Consider the following 24,372-nt stretch of genomic DNA (forward strand, 5'->3'; position numbering starts at 1 on the left):
TGTGCTCTAAGCAGCCTCTAAGGCCTTGTCTGGGACTGTAGTCCTGCTGCAGCAGGGGACCATGCCCTGTTGCCAGAACCCTAGTACAGGCCCATGATCTGAGCTTCCGCTGACTACTAAAGGAAGGAGTTTTCTATCGCTGTGATGTTGATGACTGCAGAGGCACAGTTGAGGAGGAGACCATGGAAGGCTTCCGTGACAACTCTTGCACCCCCATTCTCCCCAAAAGTAATAATCTAGCTAGGAAGCAACCAAAGAGAGCTCTTACAGTGTGACAGAGACGCTAAAGAGTAGCGCTCCATAATTGATGGCTTCTGGTGGAGGTGTGGGCAGAGAAAGGCTTAATTCTATTTTAAGGGGCAGGCCACTAAGAATTTGATGATGCGCCAGTAAGTATATAGATAACCCAAAGTGGAATTTGCTTATTTATTTTATTTTTTTTAATCTATTACATCTTTTTGGGGGAGTCATAAACAAGGGGGGGTCATGGAAGGACTGGGAAAGGATTTTGATCAAGGTGCATGATGTAAAACTCGCAGAGACTCAATAAAAATATTACATGGAAAAAAGAAGTTAAAACAAAGTGGATCTTTGTGGCATTCTCATCTTGACTGGATGGCATGACGAAAATAATGCCAGGGATAATGCAGTGAGAAATCACATGAATGAAAAACCTACCCCAACCAATCAAGCAATGAAGAGTCAAAAGAGGCAGTCTTTAAATGCCTTTGTAAATAGTGATTGAAGTGTGAGCATCTGTTGAGAGACGCAAGAAGATTACATGCATACAATTATTCATTTTTATTATTATTACTGTTATACTTACTATTATTATTTTGTAAGGGAGCATGTTATTACTTTACACAGTGAAAGAGTAAACTATTCAGATGCAATGTAGGGCATGGGGTAAGAGGATAAGTATGATATTTTGGTAAGGTTTTCTACCAAGGTGAGCGAAGAAGTAGCAAGAAACCAGAAATGGTTTGAGCAGGCTTAGTGGCAACTATTTGAAAGTCCCTTCCAGAGTGAATGGCATGTGCTGAGTGCCCAGTGGTACTAGACATTGTTTCCTGTGTGTGATTCTGGTTTTTTAATCTCCAGTGTTGCTTACACTCGGTAAGCACTCCACCCTGAGTTATATACCCAGCCCCATACATTATTGTTGGAAAGTAAGTTTTACCATTAATAGCTTGTACAAAGTAATAGAATTTATCAATAATTTGTTCTTCTTGAGGCTCAAAGTTATAAAGTTTCCTCTAGATATCTTAAAATAATTCCATATATATAAGTACTATGATTGTACAGGAATAAATATAACAAGCATACATTGTCATTTAAAATATATGTATAATAAAAACATTTATCTCAGTAATAGGCAACATTTAGATAGTATCTTCCTTTACTAAATTTTAATGGCACTCTATTTTATGTTGAAAATTACAAAAAAATGAATCTGAAGCCGATTTTATAGGAACATAATTTTCCTGAAATGTAAATTCATTTGAGTCAAAACGCCTTTAAAATGTGTTTGTTTTTATGCAAGTTTTTTTTCTCAATATAATTGTGGTACATTTAATGGGACAGAAATCATTTTTAAGAGAGTACAAAAAAATGGAATATAGAAAAGAAATATGTACAAGTCTGTATAATCTTGGCTGAGAGAGTATTAGTGTAAAATTTATAAAATACTCATATTTTCCAACTGTCAACATTTTCTGGCTGATTACCATAAAGCTCAACAATTCAGGAGAGTTTCCCAACATTCCTGTTTCCCACTATGCAGCTATTCGCCTGTGCCGTGGAGTGAGCTTCTAGGAACCTGAAAGGCCAAGTTTCTGGATTGATTTTCCTTGTTTTCTGAACTCATTTAGGCCAATGACAATATTTTAAAATACCTAGTGGATTTTGACCCCATTGTCACTACCAATGTTTCCTCTTAGCAGTCTTGTTCTCAAAATTATACTGATTGGTTAGCTCTGAATAGCATTTCTAGAGTGGGATATTAAGTGAATTATGAAGAAAAACATAAAGATTTGTTTATACTCAACATCTCCTGTGTTCCAGCCTGGCCTACAGTGAACAATGTCCTTAAAATGTTAGCCCTGCATCCTCTGCTTCCTGCACACTATTACAGGTATGCAGTAACATATCTGTGGTGTTTGGTGTTTAGGATTGAACCCATGGGACTGAACCCATGGTTACAGCACAGTATGGTCAGCACTCGCCAATGGACCTACTCCTCCAACCTGAAAATGTGGAAAATTTCTTTAAAATGTTAGTGCTAGAAGTGCTACAAACCAGTCCACTGTCTTTGGATGCAATAATCAGATATTATGGTAGCTTCTCAAGGTCACCAAACCTCTAAATATAGAAGTTCAGTGCATAGAGAAGAGTCTTAACTCATCACAACGTGGGACAGCTATTTCTTCTCGTAACTGAGTTTTTTCAGTGTTTAAAATACAGAACTTCAGTCATGTTGATAAACACTCTCCTTCTGAGCAAAACCAACAGCCCTGAAAGCTAAGTTATATTTTTATCACCCACACAATATCTTGTATTTCACATTTCACAAGTTTGGGGATATCGTCACTGTTTGATTTGAACTTTAAAGTCATCTCACCCTCAGTTACAATTTTGAGAGTTTCCAGTCCAAGGACATCTATGTAATAACAAAGCTTTGATTTATCCAATCCCCATAACCTCTGTAAGGATAAGTCCCAAATGTGGCACAAGCTGCAGCAGAAGTTGCAGGGTGTGTGTAGGTAGAGGGTGGCATGTCAGTTTGCCTCTGCCCTTTAAAAGCCATCGGGGGTGCACCAGCAGGGCCCTTTCTGTGCTCACTGCCTCTTACATATGGCTCAGGCAAGCTTTCAGCACCAGTATCTTTGGGAGAGGTGTGAAAAAGACTTTGCTCTGAGTCCAGGAGAGTGGGCTGTTCGAATCCTCCTGGAGACAAAAGAAAGAATTGGTTCCAGTGCCTTTTTCAATCCTAACAGCTTTCAGATGACACATTGAGAGTCATTTATACAGACTTGAATATACCCAAGAGGGTTCCTCGCCAAGCCTTCCTTCCCACAGTCTACATGAGCCAATGCAGATCACTTTATTTTAAAAGGTTACATGTTATACAAAACCCACACAACTAGCTGTCTTGGATAATTTTTTATACCCCTTTCGGACTTCTATAAGAGTTCCTTGATCTTTTCCATACATAACTAAAGGTTAATGGCAATGTTTGCTTTAGTAGGTCAGTTTTGCAGGTCTGCATCATTGTCAGAGAAGTTCCGTTCAGCAATAAAAACCCTTGTTAGTCACTGCTCTGACCAGAAGACAGGTGAAGAATTTCAAAAAGCAATACGATTAACTACTATCCTTTAGAACAGTCATCAGACCAATACAATCTTTAGTTTATACCCTTGATTGCTACCTTCATACTCATAGAAAATCCCTCAAGTTGTCTTTGAATCTCTTCCTTGACTCATTTATAAGATGACTCTGTTTAACTCCTATTTTATTTCAGCAACCAGACAGTGTGCCCTTGCCATTTTGAAAGGTGGTTATGCCTTCCATTCAGTAAGCTTACCACCAAAGGGCTAACAAACTTCTGTGGTGATATATTCAAGAGGTAAGACATGTCGCTCAATGCCCTGCCCAGTAAAATCCTTTGTCTCCTTTGAATAAGGTCCAACAACAGACTGGAAATAGTTTTATTCTTATGTATTTATTGCTTTAGTCCCAGTTTTAGTATTACATGGTATTTTTCATTCTGCTGTGCTTTATTTAAGCCTTATTTTGCATTTTTTGTTGACCTCTAAACTAACTAGGCATTTAGTAGAAAGTTTTAAATAGCATTTACATATATAAGATTTTAGTGATAGCAGATAAATTTTTACTACAGCTATGATCTGTTTTATGGACAGATTTTTCAAGTAATAGCAGCAAAGGAATCAGAGACAGTGCAGTTAACCAGGGACTTTTGGTCATTTCTTATTTTTAGGGTCTTTTATTATTCTGCTGAATGCTGGGCTTAGCCCTCTCTGATTAAGAGTGTATAATTTCCATGGATATAAATTCTCTGGTTCAAATCATTCCAATTCAACTGGTGTTATGTAATTGCAGCTTCAGCTTGCTGGTCGACTTGAAACCCTATGCTTCATATATGCAAATAGAATTAAAATGTGATTCCTCTACCTGGAAACACACGGTAAAACTAGGTCTTTATAAGTATAAATATTTTTACATCATTACAAGGAACTGTATATATATATATACATGTCTATAATTTTATTTATAAAATAAGAACATACATTTATATTTTGAAGAACGTAATTTAAATTTTATAACAGTACAAACAAAAATTTTAATTTATAAATTAAGAATATGACTTCATATACATATATATGTGCTGTGCATATTTTCCTAGATTTTTTAAATGCATACTTAACAAAAAATGTATACATATTCAATTTTTAGATTTCATGTTTGAGTCTGCCACTAAGTGCAGTGAGCAATTTTTCAAATCAGTTTTTATATTATTTATTTGCTGGAAATGAAAACAACATGAAATTATACTTTAATAGTGGATTGCCAATGCAATTATAAGTTATTTTCCCCAACCATCTCTATTTTTGGTTGATGATTAGTGCCCCGTGGGATCCAGAGACTTCTCTGAGCGAGAGCTGTTTGTTTTCTGCGTGCTGCAATTATATATTACACATACACCAATGATGAGTAGCCTCGTGTGTTGGGATAAATATGTTATTATAAGTTCAAATGCTTAGATACTTTTTCGATGTTTATTTGAGCTGAGCAAAACATAGTGCTTTGAGTTCACAGGGGGCTTTCAGAAACCTTTTGGGGGAGATTTTCAGCTCACAGGGGTTTGCAAGCAGATGGCATATGCATGCAGTCACACTTCTACTTGGTGGGAGGAATGGCATTCTCAGGGTAATAAAATAAGAGAGGGAGGTGCCATGGCAAGTCTGTTCTCAGAGTCTCTGCTTGGGCTTTCCCCACAAAGCAGAGGCACTAAGTACAAGCTTGAGGGATAATATAGAATCAGAACACAGTGGGGTTCTTTTCACAGCACCTCCATACTAGCCCAATCCCCACTCTCCCTCTGGGATCTTTAGAATCAAGTTGAACCATCCCACTGTTAAGAACTGAGACCTTTTAGGAACTTGATAAGGTCGTGTTCCGAATGCCAATCCCACTTGTCCTCAGGGTATGCCCTGTATGGAGCTTTCCAGGAGAAATGATGCCAAATGACTCCCTTTCAAATAGTTGGGTCAGCATTCAGTTCTTCACTGTAGAGAGCTCAGAAAAAGTCTGGATCCAAATGCTATGCAACAAGAGCCCAGTCTACCTTCCAACCCTCTCCATTCATTCTCCAATGGAATCCTGGCTGATCAGTTTACCCAGTTTAAAAATTAAAAAAAAAATCAATGACCTGAAAAAATAGAGACAAAATATTATGGTACTCAAGCCCAAAAGTTTATTTAGTAAATGCATCAATGTAATGTGAGTAGGGAATGGAACAGGAGGGGAAAATAGGAAAGTAGGAGAGAGAGAGATGAAGACAAGGAAGGTGGGAGAAGCAAGAAGTGGAGATATACTATAACAAGGGGGAAATCCAAGCTGATAAAGAAGACTTGAGGAAGCATGTGGGAACTACTGCATACAGAATTCCCTGCTCTGCTGACTCAAGCTCTGATATCCCCCAGGAAATCCCAGCTCTCCACATGAAAAGGGCTATACAGAAAGGAACTAGCTAAAGGCAACAGAAGACATTTTCATTCTTTCCTCTCTATCAAACAGAGTTCATCAAGTCAGGCTCTAAAGGATTCCCTCTAGGAAATCAAAGGCCTAAAGTTTATATGAGGAGCATTGAGCATTTAGAGACACCCAGTGATTTGACCACAGAATCCTCACAAATACACCAAAGCATACTTGTGTCATTCTGGTCTGAATAAAAACCACCAAGCAAGAACTATACAGGGAGAGCTCCATGACTCCAGATACATATGACCAGAGGATGGCCTTATCTAAAATCAATGGGAGGGGAGGCCCTTGATCATGCAGAGATCATGCTCCAGCGTAGACGGATGCTGGAGTGGTAGGGCAGGAAAGGGCGGATGGGGGAGCACCCTCACAGAGGTAAAGGGCAATGGGGAGAAGGCAGATGTGGGATGGGGGATTTGTGGAGGGGTAGCTTGTAAAGGGAATATCATTTGAGATGTAAACAAATGGAATGATTAATTTAAAAAGGAGAGAGTATTAAAAGAGAAAAAGAAATAAACTCTCCTGAATGGCTTGGAGGACAGAAGGACAATTACAAAGGACAATTTGCAATCTGCTCCAAGCCCTTTTCTTGCACGATTACTTTATCTGACTATTCTCTGCAAATGCAAACCTCATAGAAATGGTCTGTCTTCTACATAAACACAACTCTGTGGGAACAAAATTATTAAAAAGAAACAACAGCGATCCTGCTGAATGAATAACTTAGTCCACATTCACTTCCTGTGCACTGAGTACAATGCTGCAGTCTACACGCATCGATAGAGTCCCACAGAGAAAACCTAAAACTAAAAAATAACATTGAATCCTGAAATGTAGTTTTCTTTTTCAGCTTCTGATTGGGCTGGGACTAAACCTAGGGCATCTCAAACACAAAGTATGTCCTTCACCCCTAAGCCTTACCCCCTGCTTCTGTCGCTTTCATTTTTACCAAGCACCCATACTCTACCTTTTGCAGTTTAGGTACAGAAACAAAGCTGGCATGTTTTTGTTTTTGTTCTTGTTTTTGTGTTTTCCTCTCCATGGTTTTCACTGACAGCAAATTCAGTTGTTGCAACCATAAGTTCTCATGAATGCACTCTGGATGAGTTTTTGATATAAAATGAAGGTAACGAGAACATCATCCCTGTAGCACTGTGGACAACTAATCTGACAACCAAGACCAAGCGGCAGGCAGGTAACCTGCACAGGATGAATAGTTTGGATTAAAAAAAAAAGTGACTTCACATCTAGAGAAGAGAAAGCCAGATGGTTCAAGATTTCATTGTATTATATATTTATTCATTTTCAATTTCCTGTTTGCTCATTTATCCATTCGTTTTTTGTTTGTTTGTTTTTGTTTTTGAGAGCTTTTCACTCTGTATCCCAGACTAGCTGGGTTGCAGAATTTCTCATCCTTCAGCTTCAGGTTTCTAGTAGCTGAGATTGCAGATGTCTGCCACTCCTCCCAGCTATTATTGTGTATGCAGTGCATGGAATTTAAAGCTTTATGCTATGTTTAACTTCTTAATATCTTGTCAGTTTTCAGACAACTATTTTTTAAAACTGACTATATGCTAAAGATTATGTTTTACAGTCAAATATTTCAAAGAAAGCCACATGCATCACAAATGACAACTCTGGTCAGAAAAATCTCCCCACTTTGCCACTGTTCAGTTTGCCTAACTGTTCATGTCAAGTGTTTACAATTTATGCCTAATTAGCATCCTGCTTGATTTCAAAATATAAAGCATACATCTTTAAACACAAAGACTTTTATCCTATTAGAACACAAGACAGTATTCAGATACTCACAGTGTGGTGCATGCATCCTGAAGAGAGGGAAGGAAAGAAGGAAAGAAGGAAGGAAGGAAGAGAGGAAGGGAGGAAGGAAGGAAGGAAGGAAGGAAGGAAGGAAGGAAGGAAGTGGGAAAAGTAAGGATGAAAAAGGGAAGAGGGGAACTGCACATGGAGAAAAGTCTACTTTCAGTATTTATTTCTTCACTTAAAACACACTACAAGGAATGGACTTTAGAGGAACATGAGGGGAATTCAATGCACATTAAATATTGATGATCGATTAGCAGTAATATGTGAAATTTGTTTCTTGGTTGCAACAATTCTAGCAGCAATGTAAGATGTTAACGATATAAAAAAATGAAAGCAAGATATAAAGGAATGCAGTGTCCCTTGCAACTAAAACTACTTTAAAACAAAATATTTATTTAAAACCAGAGAACAGTAAAAATCACTTGCTAATATATTCATTTCAATTATTGACCTATATTCTTAGAATAATTTTGTTTCATGTTAAAGTCTCAGTGAATATTATTAATACAATTATGAATAAATATTTATTACACACATTTAGGGGATGAAAGGCTTGGTCTATAATAGCAACAAAATCTTAGGAACATTTATTTGGTGAGTTTGGTTGCTGATCTTAATAAAAAAGAGAGATGCTAAAGATCTGTAAGGACACTTGCTTCTGGACCTTTGTTTTCTCATCTGTGATCACAAAGCGATCTTACCTGTAACATGGTAAAGAGTGGAGCGGGCTACTACTATAAAATATTTAGAGCTGCCCTTGGAATGCAGAAGCAAAAGAACACTGTACTCACTGATAAGTGGATATTAGTCAAAAAGCTTGGAATACCCACGATACAAAACATAGACCACATGAAGCTCAAGCAGAGAGAAAACCAAAGTGTGGATGCTTCAGTCCTACTTAGAAAGGAGAACAAAATAATCATGGAAGGAAGAGAGTCGGGGAGGCTTGGGAGGGGGAGGGAAAAAGGGGGCAGGATTAGGTATAGGAGCAGACCTGGGAGGTGTACAGAGGGTCATGAAATTGAACAGAGGTGTGTAGCAATGGGGGATGAGGAACTGGGGGTAGCCACCAGAAAATCCCAGATGCCAGGAAAGCAAGAAGCTCCCAGGACCCAATAGGGACAATATTAGCTGAAATAGCCAAAAAAGAAGGGGGGGAGGGAGAACCTATAGAAACCATATCCAGAGGTTAGGCATGGCCCCAGGTTGAGGGATGGAGCCATCCACCAATGTAAAAAATTTTAACTGCTGCTATCTAAAGGAAATGCAGGGACAAAGAGTGAAGCAGAGACTGAAAGAAAGGCCATCCAGAGACTGCCCCACCTGGCGATCCATCCCACATGCAGACACCACACCCAGACACTAGTGCTGATGCCAAGAGTGCTGGTGTAGCTGTCTCTTGAGAGACTCTGCCAGAGCCTGACCAGTACAGAAACAGATGCTTGCAGCCAACCTTCTGACTGAGCATGGGGACCCCAATGGCGGAGTTAGGGGAAGGATTGAAGGAGCTGAAGGGTTTTACAACCCCATAGGAAGAACAACAATATCCACCAACCAGAGCTCCCAGAGTTCCCAGGGACTAAACCACCAACCAAATAGTACATATGGGTGGACCCATGACTCCAGCTGCATATGTAGCATGTCCTTGTTGGTGCATCAATGGCAGGAGAGGCCCTTGGTCCTATGAAAGCTTGTTGCCCCAGTGTAGTAGAATGCTAGGGTGATGAGGTGGGAGAAGGTGGGTAGGTATGGAAACACCCTCACTGAAGCCAAGGGAGGGAGAATGGGATAGGGGTTTGCAGAGGGGAAAGCAGGAAATGGGATAATATTTGAAATGTAAATAAATACTGAACTGAGAATAGGACCCCCGTTGAAGGAATCAGAGAAAGAACTGGAAGAGCTTGAAGGGGCTCGAGACCCCTTATGAACAACAATGCCAAGCAACCAGAGCTTCCAGGGACTAAGCCACGACCTAAAGACTATACATGGACTGACCCTGGACTCTGACCTCATAGGAAGCAATGAATATCCTAGTAAGAGCACCAGTGGAAGGGGAAGCCCTGGGTCCTGTTAAGACTGAACCCCCAGTGAACTAGATTGTTGAGGGGAGGGCGGCAATGGGGGGAGGATGGGGAGGGGAACACCCATAAAGAAGGGGAGGGGGAGGGATTAGGGGGATGTTTGCCAGGAAACCGGGAAAGGGAATAACAATCGAAATGTAAATAAGAAATACCTAAGTTAATAAAGAAAAAAAAAGAATTTCTCCCCAAAAAAAGAAAAGAAATGTAAATAAATAAAATATTCCATTAAAAAGAGAAAAAAGAATCATTATTATTTTATTGTTTTATTATTATCAAGTTGAATTTCCAAAAAGTAAAACTGTGGATAAGGTTAATACAGTGAAGAGGAAACAGAAAGTTTGAAAGAGGAAATGACCAGATAAACTTAAATGATTAGCAGACATTTGACAATAAAATTTGGAAAGCATCAGGAAGAAGTGACCATTTACGTCATCTAAATAAATGAGATTGCAGGTGGGACAGCTGAGACAATATCCAATAAAGTCACTCCAAGGAGGGCAAGAATAGTCAGTTGGCACCTGCCATGGTTCAAAGGAGCATACCAGTACGGGTGAGGGGTGGAGCCAAAAAGATGCAACCACCAAACCCAGTCACTATTGCTGATGCCAACAAGTGCTTGCTGACAGGACCAAGATATGGATATTTCCTGAGAGGCTCTGCCACAGCCCTACTGATACAGGTGAGGATGGTTGCAGCTAATCGTTGGACTGAACAAGGGGACTCCAGTGGAGGAGTTAGAGAAAGGACTGAAAGAGCTGAAAGGGTTTGCAGCCCCATAGGAAGAACAACAATATAACCAACCAGACCTCACCAGAATTCCCAGGGACTAAACCACCAACCCATAAGTACACATGGAGGGACCCATGACTCAGCCACATATGTAGCAGAGGATGGCATTGTCCAGCAGCAACAGAAGGAAAAACCCTCTGTCCTGTGAAGGCTTGTTTCCCCAATGTAGGGTAAGGCCAGGGCGTTGAGGTTAGAGTGGGTGGGTAGGAGTGGGAGCATCCACATAGAACCAGGGAGGTATAGGAGAGCGGAGAAAGGGAATAACATTTGAAATGTAAATATATAAAATACTCAAGAAAAATAAAATTTAAAAAAGAAGAGAGAAAGAATGTTTTCACTGCCTGCATATGCAATTCTGTATCTTTTACTCCTTGAATATAAGGTGTCCCAAGAAAAACTGTCATTAAATATGTTCATCTATGTGTGCCGAAGCCTAGAACATTGCAGATGTGCAAAAAAGCATGGAAAATTAAGGAATGAAATAATTATTTAAATCATGCAACAACTTTTCAAGTACTATTGCGTTGCCAAGATCCAGGCTTTTGTCAAAAACTGTATTACAATATTTCTTTTCATTGAAAAATGTTAGAAACTGGAACTGCATTATTTCAAACTGGAAACACTAAAGTTCCCCCAAGGAAAAAGAAATCAATCCAAAAATACATACTACCAAGTAAGTCCAACATAAGCTACATTTAGCTTTTACACAAGGAATGACCAACTTCCTAAACACCTCCAAGAATGTAATCTTTGGGAAAGTCTTCTCTCCTCTGTGACCTTTGTCATCTTTGTAAACATATTCTTAACACAATAAAGTCTGCATCTTTCCTGTCTTAGTGGAGCAATGATATTGCTTTTGTGAGCATAAAATTAGGCTGTCCACCCATGTTCTATAAGCAGTACATATGTTTTTACTTTGCACAGTTATAGTAGTTAAGTAGGTATCACAAATATTTTGTTTTTCCCATTTAAGAATTTATGTGCATAAATCATTTTAGATAGATAGATAGATACATAGATACATAGATAGATACATAGACAGACAGATAGACAGACAGACAGACAGTAGATAGATTGCATAGATATAGATATATGGGTATGTTACTATCTTTAATGATTTCTAAAGGATCAAAGTCAACATGTCTATTTCCCAAATCTAAATTTAGGGGAATAACAAGAAAAATGTAGGGGAAAAAGGTTAGGGATGAAATCTATCAGACTACTTAATAAATACAAGTGAGTTAAAACTAATTTTTTATCAAAATTAAACATTCAATTTGAATAAACAAAGAAAAATGATATGTGTAATTATTTTCTAGAGACATGGTTGAAATAAATCACACAGAATGAATGAAATTAATTAAAAAATAAACTCTGGGAGACACCGCAGGACCCTGAAGGAAACAGACCAGATAAACAGTTCTTTGCACCCAAATCCAGTGGGAGGGAGAGCTAAACCTTCAGAGAGGCAGACAAGCCTGGGAAACCAGAAGAGACTGCTCCCTGCACACACATCTCGGACACCAGAGGAAAAAGCCAAAGACCATCTGGAACCCTGGTGCACTGAAGTTCCCGGAAGGGGCGGCACAGGTCTTCCTGGTTGCTGCCGCTGCAGAGAGCCCCTGGGCAGCACCCCACGAGCGAACTTGAGCCTCGGGACCACAGGTAAGACCAAATTTTCTGCTGCAAGAAAGCTGCCTGGTGAGCTTGGGACACACGGAAGCAGAATTTCTCTAGGACCGGGCACGTTCTGTGTTTACCGGAAGTCCCACACCCGCAGATCCCGGCCCGCAGCAGCTCTCTGCTCCCAGACCCGGTGAGAGAGAGACCCAACCGCCTGGTCAGGTGGGCACTCCTGAGGCTGCAGAGCGGAAGAGACCACCAACACTGCTCACCCCTGCCCACATCCCTGGCCCAAGAGGAAACTGTATAAGGCCTCTGGGCTCCCGTGGGGGAGGGCCCAGGAGCGGCAGGACACCTGCCTGAGACACCGCCGGAACCTGAAAGAAACAGACCGGATAAACAGTTCTCTGCACCCAAATCCCATGGGAGGAAGAGTTAAACCTTCAGAGAGGCAGACAAGCCTGGGAAACCAGAAGAGACTGCTCCCTGCACACACATCTCGGACGCCAGAGGAAAAAGCCAAAGACCATCTGGAACCCTGGTGCACTGAAGCTCCCGGAAGGGACGGCACAGGTCTTCCTGGTTGCTGCTGCTGCAGAGAGCCCCTGGGCAGCACCCCACGAGCGAACTTGAGCCTCGGGACCACAGGTAAGACCAAATTTTCTGCTGCAAGAAAGCTGCCTGGTGAGCTTGGGACACACAGAAGCAGAATTTCTCTAGGACCGGGCACGTTCTGTGTTTACCGGAAGTCCCACACCCGCAGATCCCGGCCCGCAGCAGCTCTCTGCTCCCAGACCCGGTGAGAGAGAGACCCAACCGCCTGGTCAGGTGGGCACTCCTGAGGCTGCAGAGCGGAAGAGACCACTAACACTGCTCACTCCTGCCCACATCCCTGGCCCAAGAGGAAACTGTATAAGGCCTCTGGGCTCCCGTGGGGGAGGGCCCAGGAGCGGCAGGACACCTGCCTGAGACACCGCCGGAACCTGAAAGAAACAGACCGGATAAACAGTTCTCTGCACCCAAATCCCATGGGAGGAAGAGCTAAACCTTCAGAGAGGCAGACAAGCCTGGGAAACCAGAAGAGACTGCTCCCTGCACACACATCTCAGACGCCAGAGGAAAAAGCCAAAGACCATCTGGAACCCTGGTGCACTGAAGCTCCCGGAAGGGACGGCACAGGTCTTCCTGGTTGCTGCTGCTGCAGAGAGCCCCTGGGCAGCACCCCACGAGCGAACTTGAGCCTCGGGACCACAGGTAAGACCAAATTTTCTGCTGCAAGAAAGCTGCCTGGTGAGCTTGGGACACACGGAAGCAGAATTTCTCTAGGACCGGGCACGTTCTGTGTTTACCGGAAGTCCCACACCCGCGGATCCCGGCCCGCAGCAGCTCTCTGCTCCCAGACCCGGTGAGAGAGAGACCCAACCGCCTGGTCAGGTGGGCACTCCTGAGGCTGCAGAGCGGAAGAGACCACTAACACTGCTCACTCCTGCCCACATCCCTGGCCCAAGAGGAAACTGTATAAGGCCTCTGGGCTCCCGTGGGGGAGGGCCCAGGAGCGGCAGGACACCTGCCTGAGACACCGCCGGAACCTGAAAGAAACAGACCGGATAAACAGTTCTCTGCACCCAAATCCCATGGGAGGAAGAGTTAAACCTTCAGAGAGGCAGACAAGCCTGGGAAACCAGAAGAGACTGCTCCCTGCACACACATCTCGGACGCCAGAGGAAAAAGCCAAAGACCATCTGGAACCCTGGTGCACTGAAGCTCCCGGAAGGGGCGGCACAGGTCTTCCTGGTTGCTGCTGCTGCAGAGAGCCACTGGGCAGCACCCCACGAGCGAACCTGAGCCTCGGGACCACAGGTAAGACCAAATTTTCTGCTGCAAGAAAGCTGCCTGGTGAACTCAAGACACAGGCCCACAGGAACAGCTGAAGACCTGTAGAGAGGAAAAACTACACGCCCGAAAGCAGAACACACTGTCCCCATAACTGACTGAAAGAGAGGAAAACAGGTCTACAGCACTCCTGACACACAGGCTTATAGGACAGTCTAGCCACTGTCAGAAATAGCAGAACAAAGTAACACTAGAGATAATCTGATGGCGAGAGGCAAGCGCAGGAACCCAAGCAACAGAAACCAAGACTACATGCCATCATCGGAGCCCAGTTCTCCCACCAAAACAAACATGGAATATCCAAACACACCAGAAAAGCAAGATCTAGTTTCAAAATCATATTTGATCATGATGCTGGAGGACTTCAAGAAAGACATGAACACACTTAGGGAAACACAGGAAAACATTAATAAACAAGTAGAAGCCTACAGAGAGGAATCGCAAAAATCCCTGAAAGAATTCCAGGAAAACACAATCAAACAGTTGAAGGAATTAAAAATGGAAATAGAAGCAATCAAGAAAGAACACATGGAAACAACCCTGGATATAGAAAACCAAAAGAAGAGACAAGGAGCTGTGGATACAAGCTTCACCAACAGACTACAAGAGATGGAAGAGAGAATCTCAGGAGCAGAAGATTCCATAGAAATCATTGACTCAACTGTCAAAGATAATGTAAAGCGGAAAAAGCTACTGGTCCAAAACATACAGGAAATCCAGGACTCAATGAGAAGATCAAACCTAAGGATAATAGGCATAGAAGAGAGTGAAGACTCCCAGCTCAAAGGACCAGTAAATATCTTCAACAAAATCATAGAAGAAAACTTCCCTAACCTAAAAAAAGAGATACCCATAGACATACAAGAAGCCTACAGAACTCCAAATAGATTGGACCAGAAAAGAAACACCTCCCGTCACATAATTGTCAAAACACCAAACGCACAAAATAAAGAAAGAATATTAAAAGCAGTAAGGGAAAAAGGTCAAGTAACATATAAAGGGAGACTTATCAGAATCACACCAGACTTCTCGCCAGAAACTATGAAGGCCAGAAGATCCTGGACTGATGTCATACAGACCCTAAGAGAACACAAATGCCAGCCCAGGTTACTGTATCCTGCAAAACTCTCAATTAACATTGATGGAGAAACCAAGATATTCCATGACAAAACCAAATTTACACAATATCTTTCTACAAATCCAGCACTACAAAGGATAATAAATGGTAAAGCCCAACATAAGGAGGCAAGCTATACCCTAGAAGAAGCAAGAAACTAATGGTCTTGGCAACAAAAAAAGAGAATGAAAGCACACAAACATAACCACACATCCAAATATGAATATAAAGGGAAACAATAATCACTATTCATTAATATCTCTCAATATCAATGGCCTCAACTCCCCAATAAAAAGACATAGATTAACAAACTGGATACGCAACGAGGACCCTGCATTCTGCTGCCTACAGGAAACACACCTCAGAGACAAAGACAGACACTACCTCAGAGTGAAAGGTTGGAAAACAACTTTCCAAGCAAATGGTCAGAAGAAGCAAGCTGGAGTAGCCATTCTAATATCAAATAAAATCAATTTCTAACTAAAAGTCATCAAAAAAGATAAGGAAGGACACTTCATATTCATCAAAGGAAAAATCCACCAAGATGAACTCTCAATCCTAAATATTTATGCCCCAAATACAAGGGCACCTACATACGTAAAAGAAACCTTACTAAAGCTCAAAACACACATTGCACCTCACACAATAATAGTGGGAGATTTCAACACCCCACTCTCATCAATGGACAGATCATGGAAACAGAAATTAAACAGTGATGTCGACAGACTAAGAGAAGTCATGAGCCAAATGGACTTAACAGATATTTATAGAACATTCTACCCTAAAGCAAAAGGATATACCTTCTTCTCAGCTCCTCATGGTACTTTCTCCAAAATTGACCATATAATTGGTCAAAAAACGGGCCTCAACAGGTACAGAAAGATAGAAATAATCCCATGCGTGCTATCGGACCACCACGGCCTAAAACTGGTCTTCAATAACAATAAGGGAAGAATGCCCACATTTACGTGGAAATTGAACAATGCTCTACTCAATGATAACCTGGTCAAGGAAGAAATAAAGAAAGAAATTAAAAACTTTTTAGAATTTAATGAAAATGAAGATACAACATACTCAAACTTATGGGACAATGAAAGCTGTGCTAAGAGGAAAACTCATAGCGCAGAGTGCCTGCAGAAAGAAACAGGAAAGAGCATATGTCAGCAGCTTGACAGCACACCTAAAAGCTCTAGAACAAAAAGAATCAAATATACCCAGGAGGAGTAGAAGGCAGGAAATAATCAAACTCAGAGCTGAAATCAACTGAGTAGAAACAAAAAGGACCATAGAAAGAATCAACAGAACCAAAAGTTGGTTCTTTGAGAAAATCAACAAGATAGATAAACCCTTAGCCAGACTAACGAGAGGACACAGAGAGTGCGTCCAAATTAACAAAATCAGAAATGAAAAGGGAGACATAACTACAGATTTGGAGGAAATTCAAAAAATCATCAGATCTTACTATAAAAACCTATATTCAACAAAATTTGAAAATCTTCAGGAAATGGACAATTTCCTAGACAGATACCAGGTATCGAAGTTAAATCAGGAACAGATAAACCAGTTAAACAACCCCATAAGTCCTAAGGAAATAGAAGCAGTCATTAAAGGTCTCCCAACCAAAAAGAGCCCAGGTCCAGACGGGTTTAGTGCAGAATTCTATCAAACCTTCATAGAAGACCTCATACCAATATTATCCAAACTATTCCACAAAATTGAAACAGATGGAGCCCTAGCAAATTCCTTCTACGTAGCCACAATTACTCTTATACCTAAACCACACAAAGACACAACAAAGAAAGAGAACTTCAGACCAATTTCCCTTATGAATATCGACGCAAAAATACTCAATAAAATTCTGGCAAACCGAATTCAAGAGCACATCAAAACAATCATCCACCATGATCAAGTAGGCTTCATCGCAGGCATGCAGGGATGGTTTAATATACGGAAAACCATCAACGTGATCCATTATATAAACAAACTGGAAGAACAGAACCACATGATCATTTCATTAGATACTGAGAAAGCATTTGACAAAATTCAACACCCCTTCATGATAAAAATCCTGGAAAGAATAGGAATTCAAGGCCCATACCTAAACATAGTAAAAGCCATATACAGCAAACCAGTTGCTAACATTAAACTAAATGGAGAGAAACTTGAAGCAATCCCACTAAAATCAGGGACTAGACAAGGCTGCCCACTCTCTCCCTACTTATTCAATATAGTTCTTGAAGTTCTACCCAGAGCAATCAGACAACAAAAGGAGATCAAAGGGATACAGATCGGAAAAGAAGAGGTCAAAATATCACTATTTGCAGATGACATGATAGTATATTTAAGTGATCCCAAAAGTTCCACCAGAGAACTACTAAAGCTGATAAACAACTTCAGCAAAGTGGCTGGGTATAAAATTAACTCAAATAAATCTGTTGCCTTCCTCTATACAAAAGAGAAACAAGCCGAGAAAGATATTAGGGAAACGACACCCTTCATAATAAACCCAAGTAATATAAAGTACCTCGGTGTGACTTTAACCAAGCAAGTAAAAGATCTGTACAATAAGAACTTCAAGAGGAAAGAAATTGAAGAAGACCTCAGAAGATGGAAAGATCTCCCATGCTCATGGATTGGCAGGATTAATATAGTAAAAATGGCCATTTTACCAAAAGCAATCTACAGATTCAATGCAATCCCCATCAAAATACCAATCCAATTCTTCAAAGAGTTAGACATAACAATTTGCAAATTCATCTGGAATAACAAAAAACCCAGGATAGCTAAAGCTATCCTCAACAATAAAAGGACTTCAGGGGGAATCACTATCCCTGAACTCAAGCAGTATTACAGAGCAATAGTGATAAAAACTGCATGGTATTGGTACAGAGACAGACAGATAGACCAATGGAATAGAATTGAAGACCCAGAAATGAACCCACACACCTATGGTCACTTGATTTTTGACAAAGGAGCCAAAACCATCCAATGGAAAAAAGATAGCATTTTCAGCAAATGGTGCTGGTTCAACTGGAGGTCAACATGTAGAAGAATGCAGATGGATCCATGCTTATCACCCTGTACAAAGCTTAAGTCCAAGTGGATCAAGGACCTCCACATCAAACCAGACACACTCAAACTAAAAGAAGAAAAACTAGGGAAGCATCTGGAACACATGGGCACTGGAAAAAATTTCCTGAACAAAACACCAATGGCTTATGCTCTAAGATCAAGAATCGACAAATGGGATCTCATAAAACTGCAAAGCTTCTGTAAGGCAAAGGACACTGTGGTTAGGACAAAACGGCAACCAACAGATTGGGAAAAGATCTTTACCAATACTACAACAGATAGAGGCCTTATATCCAAAATATACAAAGAACTCAAGAAGTTAGACCGCAGGGAAACAAATAACCCTATTAAAAAATGGGGTTCAGAGCTAAACAAAGAATTCACAGCTGAGGAATGCTGAATGGCTGAGAAACACCTAAAGAAATGTTCAACATCTTTAGTCATAAGGGAAATGCAAATCAAAACAACCCTGAGATTTCATCTCACGCCAGTGAGAATACCTAAGATCAAAAACTCGGGTGACAGCAAATGCTGGCGAGGATGCGGAGAAAGAGGAACACTCCTCCATTGTTGGTGGGGTTGCAGACTGGTACAACCATTCTGGAAATCAGTCTGGAGGTTCCTCAGAAAATTGGACATTGAACTGCCTGAGGATCCAGCTATACCTCTCTTGGGCATATACCCAAAAGATGCCTCAACATATAAAAGAGACACATGCTCCACTATGTTCATCGCAGCCTTATTTATAATAGCCAGAAAATGGAAAGAACCCAGATGCCCTTCAACAGAGGAATGGATACAGAAAATGTGGTACATCTACACAATGGAATATTACTCAGCTATCAAAAACAACGAGTTTATGAAATTCGTAGGCAAATGGTTGGAACTGGAAAATATCATCCTGAGTGAGCTAACCCAATCACAGAAAGACATACATGGTATGCACTCATTGATAAGTGGCTATTAGCCCAAATGCTTGAATTACCCTAGATCCCTAGAACAAACGAAACTCAAGACAGATGATCGAATGTGAATGCTTCACTCCTTCTTTAAATGAGGAAAAAGAATACCCTTGGCAGGGAAGGGAGAGGCAAAGATTAAAACAGAGACTGAAGGAATACCCATTCAGAGCCTGCCCCACATTTGGCCCATACATATACAGCCACCCTATTAGACAAGATGGATGAAGCAAAGAAGTGCAGACCAACAGGAGCCGGATGTAGATCGCTCCTGAGAGACACAGCCAGAATACAGCAAATACAGAGGCGAATGCCAGCAGCAAACCACTGAACTGAGAATAGGTCCCCTATTGAAGGAATCAGAGAAAGAACTGGAAGAGCTTGAAGGGGCTCGAGACCCCAAAAGTACAACAATGCCAAGCAACCAGAGCTTCCAGGTACTAAGCCACTACCTAAAGACTATACATGGACTGACCCTGGACTCTGACCCCATAGGTAGCAATGAATATCCTAGTAAGAGCACCAGTGGAAGGGGAAGCCCTGGGTCCTGCTAAGACTGAACCCCCAGTGAACTAGTCTATGGGGGGAGGGTGGCAATGGGGGGAGGGTTGGGAGGGGAACACCCATAAGGAAGGGGAGGGGGGAGGGGGATGTTTGCCCGGAAACCGGGAAAGGGAATAACACTCGAAATGTATATAAGAAATACTCAAGTCAATAAAAAAAAATAAAAAATAAACTCTGTCAGGTAATAAAGAGAAACAGATTGAAAATGCTTTATCTAGGTAGGCACAGGGATATGCATGCGCCTATGATCATGATGGATGGAAGGCTAAGGCAGGAGGATCAAATAATTATGTAATAAGTCTGTGCCTCCCAACAATACCAGCACATATTCTGGAAAAAAATCTATCATATTCAATGTGACTAACTTAAAAAGATTTTAATAAAGAAAGATTTATGAAGATTAAACAGAGTGTAAGGAAAACACTCCTACCAGAAGAAGTCACTGAGAACTCTGATGATTAAAGAGGAGAGGGTGTGCTTAAATGAAGGCTATAAGAAGATGACATTGGATGGGAGCTTTGACCTTGAGGCAAAGCCTACATATAGCTAGTGGTAAGTCCACAAGGACAAAGCCTGTGCTATTCATGACCCACTTTCACTCTCTTCTTCTTGGGCTTAATTTCTGTATATGAACCATATGAAAAGCACTCAGAATGAGAGGAGTAAAAAAGAATAGACTGGAGAGCCTATGATTCATTGACATAAATGAGAACTGTACTTTCAATTATTCCATGAATGAAATGAAGGGGGCAATCTACTCCTAGATAAAAATTGTGAAATCAAACAGCCAAGAGCTTTTACACATTGACAAATGTATCCTTTAAATATACAAAACAAAATGCAATGGCAATGTAAGAATAATTTTTGTGATCTTCTGCCGAGAACACACACTAAATTTGACCAGAACAGAAAGAATAAGTAATAACTGTATTGAGAAGACATAGACAGAGGTCTGGTGAGAGGTCTCCATGTGCAAAGGGACTAATGCTCAAGCATGAGAATCAGAGTTAGGCTTCTTAGTACCCACCTCGAAAAAGCTGGGTTTTGTTTTGCTATTGCAATTCTTTTTGGTTGTCTGTAAAAGCTTGAAGATCAGACCATAGCACTGAAGACACCACCACTAACTGTGAACTCACAACCTAAAGAAATAAAGTTGGAAGTCTTCCCCCAACCACTAGTTCTAGCTAGTGCAGATGACGGGGCAGAAAGGTTATCAACGGTCTTACTCTGCTCTAAATCCTTCAAACGAGAATAATGACTAACCCAGCAAAATATGCCCAACAATCAAATAGTGACATTAATATATTGGGAGTATCCAGGAACTACCTAACTGGACTGCCTGTTGTCACATGCCTGGTACTATAAACCTGCCTATAATCCCACGGCAGAAGAGATTACAGACCCTAAAGGAGAACCAACCACTGCCATTTCATCAAAATTGGTTTAGTTTCCAATTGGCTTCTAAATATTTATCCTTACAACCATACTCCTCATCAATGAGCCTTCTTTTTGCAGAGGACAAAAGCTATTACAGAGAACCACAAATGAACCAAGAATAGAGGATAGGTGACTGCAAAAAACTCATCCCCAAATGAAAAATCTGTAACATGAACCCTACAACCAAGTGTCAGGATTGCGGAAGAAGGGTCTGAAGATTAGAAAAGCCAGAAGACCAGAAGTACTTATGTGAAAGTGTTCTAAGGCTAACCCATGAACTCTTAACAATTATGATTTTGTGACAAGATCTGCATTAGATGACACCAGTCAACATCCCAATAAGTATGAGAGAAGGGCTCATGAGACCCAAGCCACAATTAAGTAGTTATAGGCAGTCTACAGCTGCTGAGGGAGGGAGAATTTGTTTTATTCAGGGAAAAGCCCCATGCCCAGTGTTCATCCTATACCTCTGGACATTTGGACAACACTAGTTAGACTCAGTAATACTTATACACACGCAATATATATTTGCGCAAATGTATATAGATGCATGCTCAAATGTATTTGAAGAATATGTTTAAATGTCTATGAAGAATATTTATACAAGAAGGTGATAAGAGGACAAAGGAGGAATTGGAATGAGACAGAGGGGAACATGATCAATATGCATTGCACTCACTCAAAATTAAAAGGATGGTTTGAAAGTTTGGATTGAAATCTGCAACTTTAGAATAGAGGAGGCACGGAAACTGGTGGATGCCTGAATTTCATCTGCCTGACTGTCAGGTGCGTTCAGTGAGAGATCTTTTCTGTAAAGTATGGTGGAAAACAACCTAGGAAGACAGCAAATATCATCTTCTGGGTGACTTAAACACGTAAGTATCTACACATGCACAGGCCCACACACTTATACTGCACAAACACACACAAACATAGACTACATACAAATGCACAAAAACAGGCAGGGACGGGGGGTACATATATAAAAGAGATTTATACCTACTGAGAAATAAAAACATTTCTTAAAGATTCAGAAAAAAATTACCCACTAAGAATTAAAGTGAACCTCGGTGGTTTTCAAAAGGAGATTCATGTATACAACACACTTTGTTGCCACAGTCCAATAATAAGGAAAACTTACCAAGCACAAATTTTATATTCTAATTTAATTCACATACTACTATAAAAGAAATGTTATCCTCATTTTAAAAAATCAGCTATAAAACTAAAGCAAATTTTACTGAATTTTAAAATGCTATAAAAAGAGTAAGAGAATCAGATGTCAGATATATACATGGTAGATAGATACATGGGTATGTATTTAGAAAAAACCAAAGTGCTCAAAATGGATGTAGACAGTAACAGAAGAAAAATATATATATATATATATATATATATTTTAAATATGCATGTATATTTTTCTAGAAAGATGAAACAGAAAAGAATCCAATAAAAATGGAATTTCTCTGAATTAAAAACACAATTGTTCAAATCAAAATATGACCACTTGATATTAGGTAAAATGAAAAGAAAATCATGCCTGAATAGATTTTTGAAAATTAGACATTTCGGAGGTTGTTAACCTTCTGAATCATAAGTTTAAAGCTATAAAGATAGCCAAAGCTCTAACATTAAATAAAATAAGAAGGATCTCACTTGGATGACAACTTCAATGTTCCCTCTTGCCCATTCTGTGAGCCACTCTTTTTCTTCTGAGCAAATTTAGCTGTACTTGGAGATGACAGTGAATTTCTTGAGAACACACATACAGTACCTTGGGATCTATTACCACCCTGGTCTCTATTTTTCCCAGACATCTTTCAAAGTGTGTTGATACTGCAGTTGATTATTTGCACCTGATCTTGAAGTTGTATCTTTGGAAACAAATTACGAGATGATTACTCGGCTGTGTTGAGAAAACATTACGCTTTTGTGTGTGCACGCATGCACTTGGCACAAGATGGTTGACATGTGGAAATAAAAAGACTGAAATGTAGAGGGCACACACATGCAGTTAATGTGAATTCCTGCAGGTTTTCAGAACTTCGTGATCGCTCAGAACTGTCGCCATGCCTCATCAAAAACAATAGTCACAGACACCAATGCTTAGCAATCAGCCAAGTTAATTGTGCTTCTGTAAAATCTACAAGCACCTGCCCTCGAGTCAGGGTAAACGTCTTACTGCATGGATTAATTGAAAGGAAAATAATCATTTAAAAGCTCGTCCTGTTTTTCTCCCTGCACCTCACTGCTCAAGTTCAGCATTGTAGCTCCAGGGATACACAAATGTCTCCTTGAAACTTTGAAGTTTGTACTGTATCACTTTTTGCAGTGTCCATGCATCTGTGGTTCAATCAGCAGTAGCAATTGTTCTTGATTCCCCGTGGTTCCTTGAGACAGCCCACTGAGTTGAGAGAGTTGTTATTTTTGAGTTCCTGCAGCTCACATTGCTACCTCGCAAGTGATACATGTAAACAATCACATCCTATTCTCTTCCAATTCATTCATAAAAGCAGCCTTCTCCTGTGGCATGGCTTGTCAATTTATTTTTGTTTCCAAGTTTTCCTACTAATAAATCTATTATTGAGTATCACTCACTCTTCTATAAATTTCTTGAGAATATTGATCATATTTTATCCATTAATAGTAACACTAATCTCTTTGTCTGGCAGGCCTACATATTCTCAGTATTGAGTTGCTACAGAGGATACTGTTTGGCCTTTGCTTATCATCAGGACTTGTCCTAAGTGCTTGTGTGATACCATGGAGTGAAATCTTGGTCTTGATATCCAAAGAAGTTGGTGGAAGTGATAAGGAGTAACCCTATTTTTGGCCTATTTCTGTCTTTAGGGCAACTGTTATATCTGGTTCTTAAATTCCATAGTAGAAATCAAATACCATTTGGATCTTTTTCTTTAGGTTTTCTAAAATGTATCTTTACCATTGTAACCATCATTTCCACCAACAGCTGATGCCAGGCTGTTGTCTATATTTGACCAATCTGATGTCTATATTTGACCAATCCAGGGTTGACAAAACCCATAAATTAACATTTTAAATCATCCTCTCAAAATCCTCTGAAGACCCCTTCACCATAAACCTAAAATACTTTTTACTTTCATTCTGCACCTGTAGCCTAGATGAAGACTACGCATCCAAGGCCACTGGGCCACTCAACCAATGTCACCAAATGTCTTCGGTGAGTATAACAGAGCAACCACACTGTCTG

This window comes from Rattus norvegicus, chromosome 6, assembly GCF_021556685.1.
Source record: "Rattus norvegicus strain SHRSP/BbbUtx chromosome 6, alternate assembly SHRSP_T2T, whole genome shotgun sequence".
Classification (NCBI taxonomy): domain Eukaryota; kingdom Metazoa; phylum Chordata; class Mammalia; order Rodentia; family Muridae; genus Rattus; species Rattus norvegicus.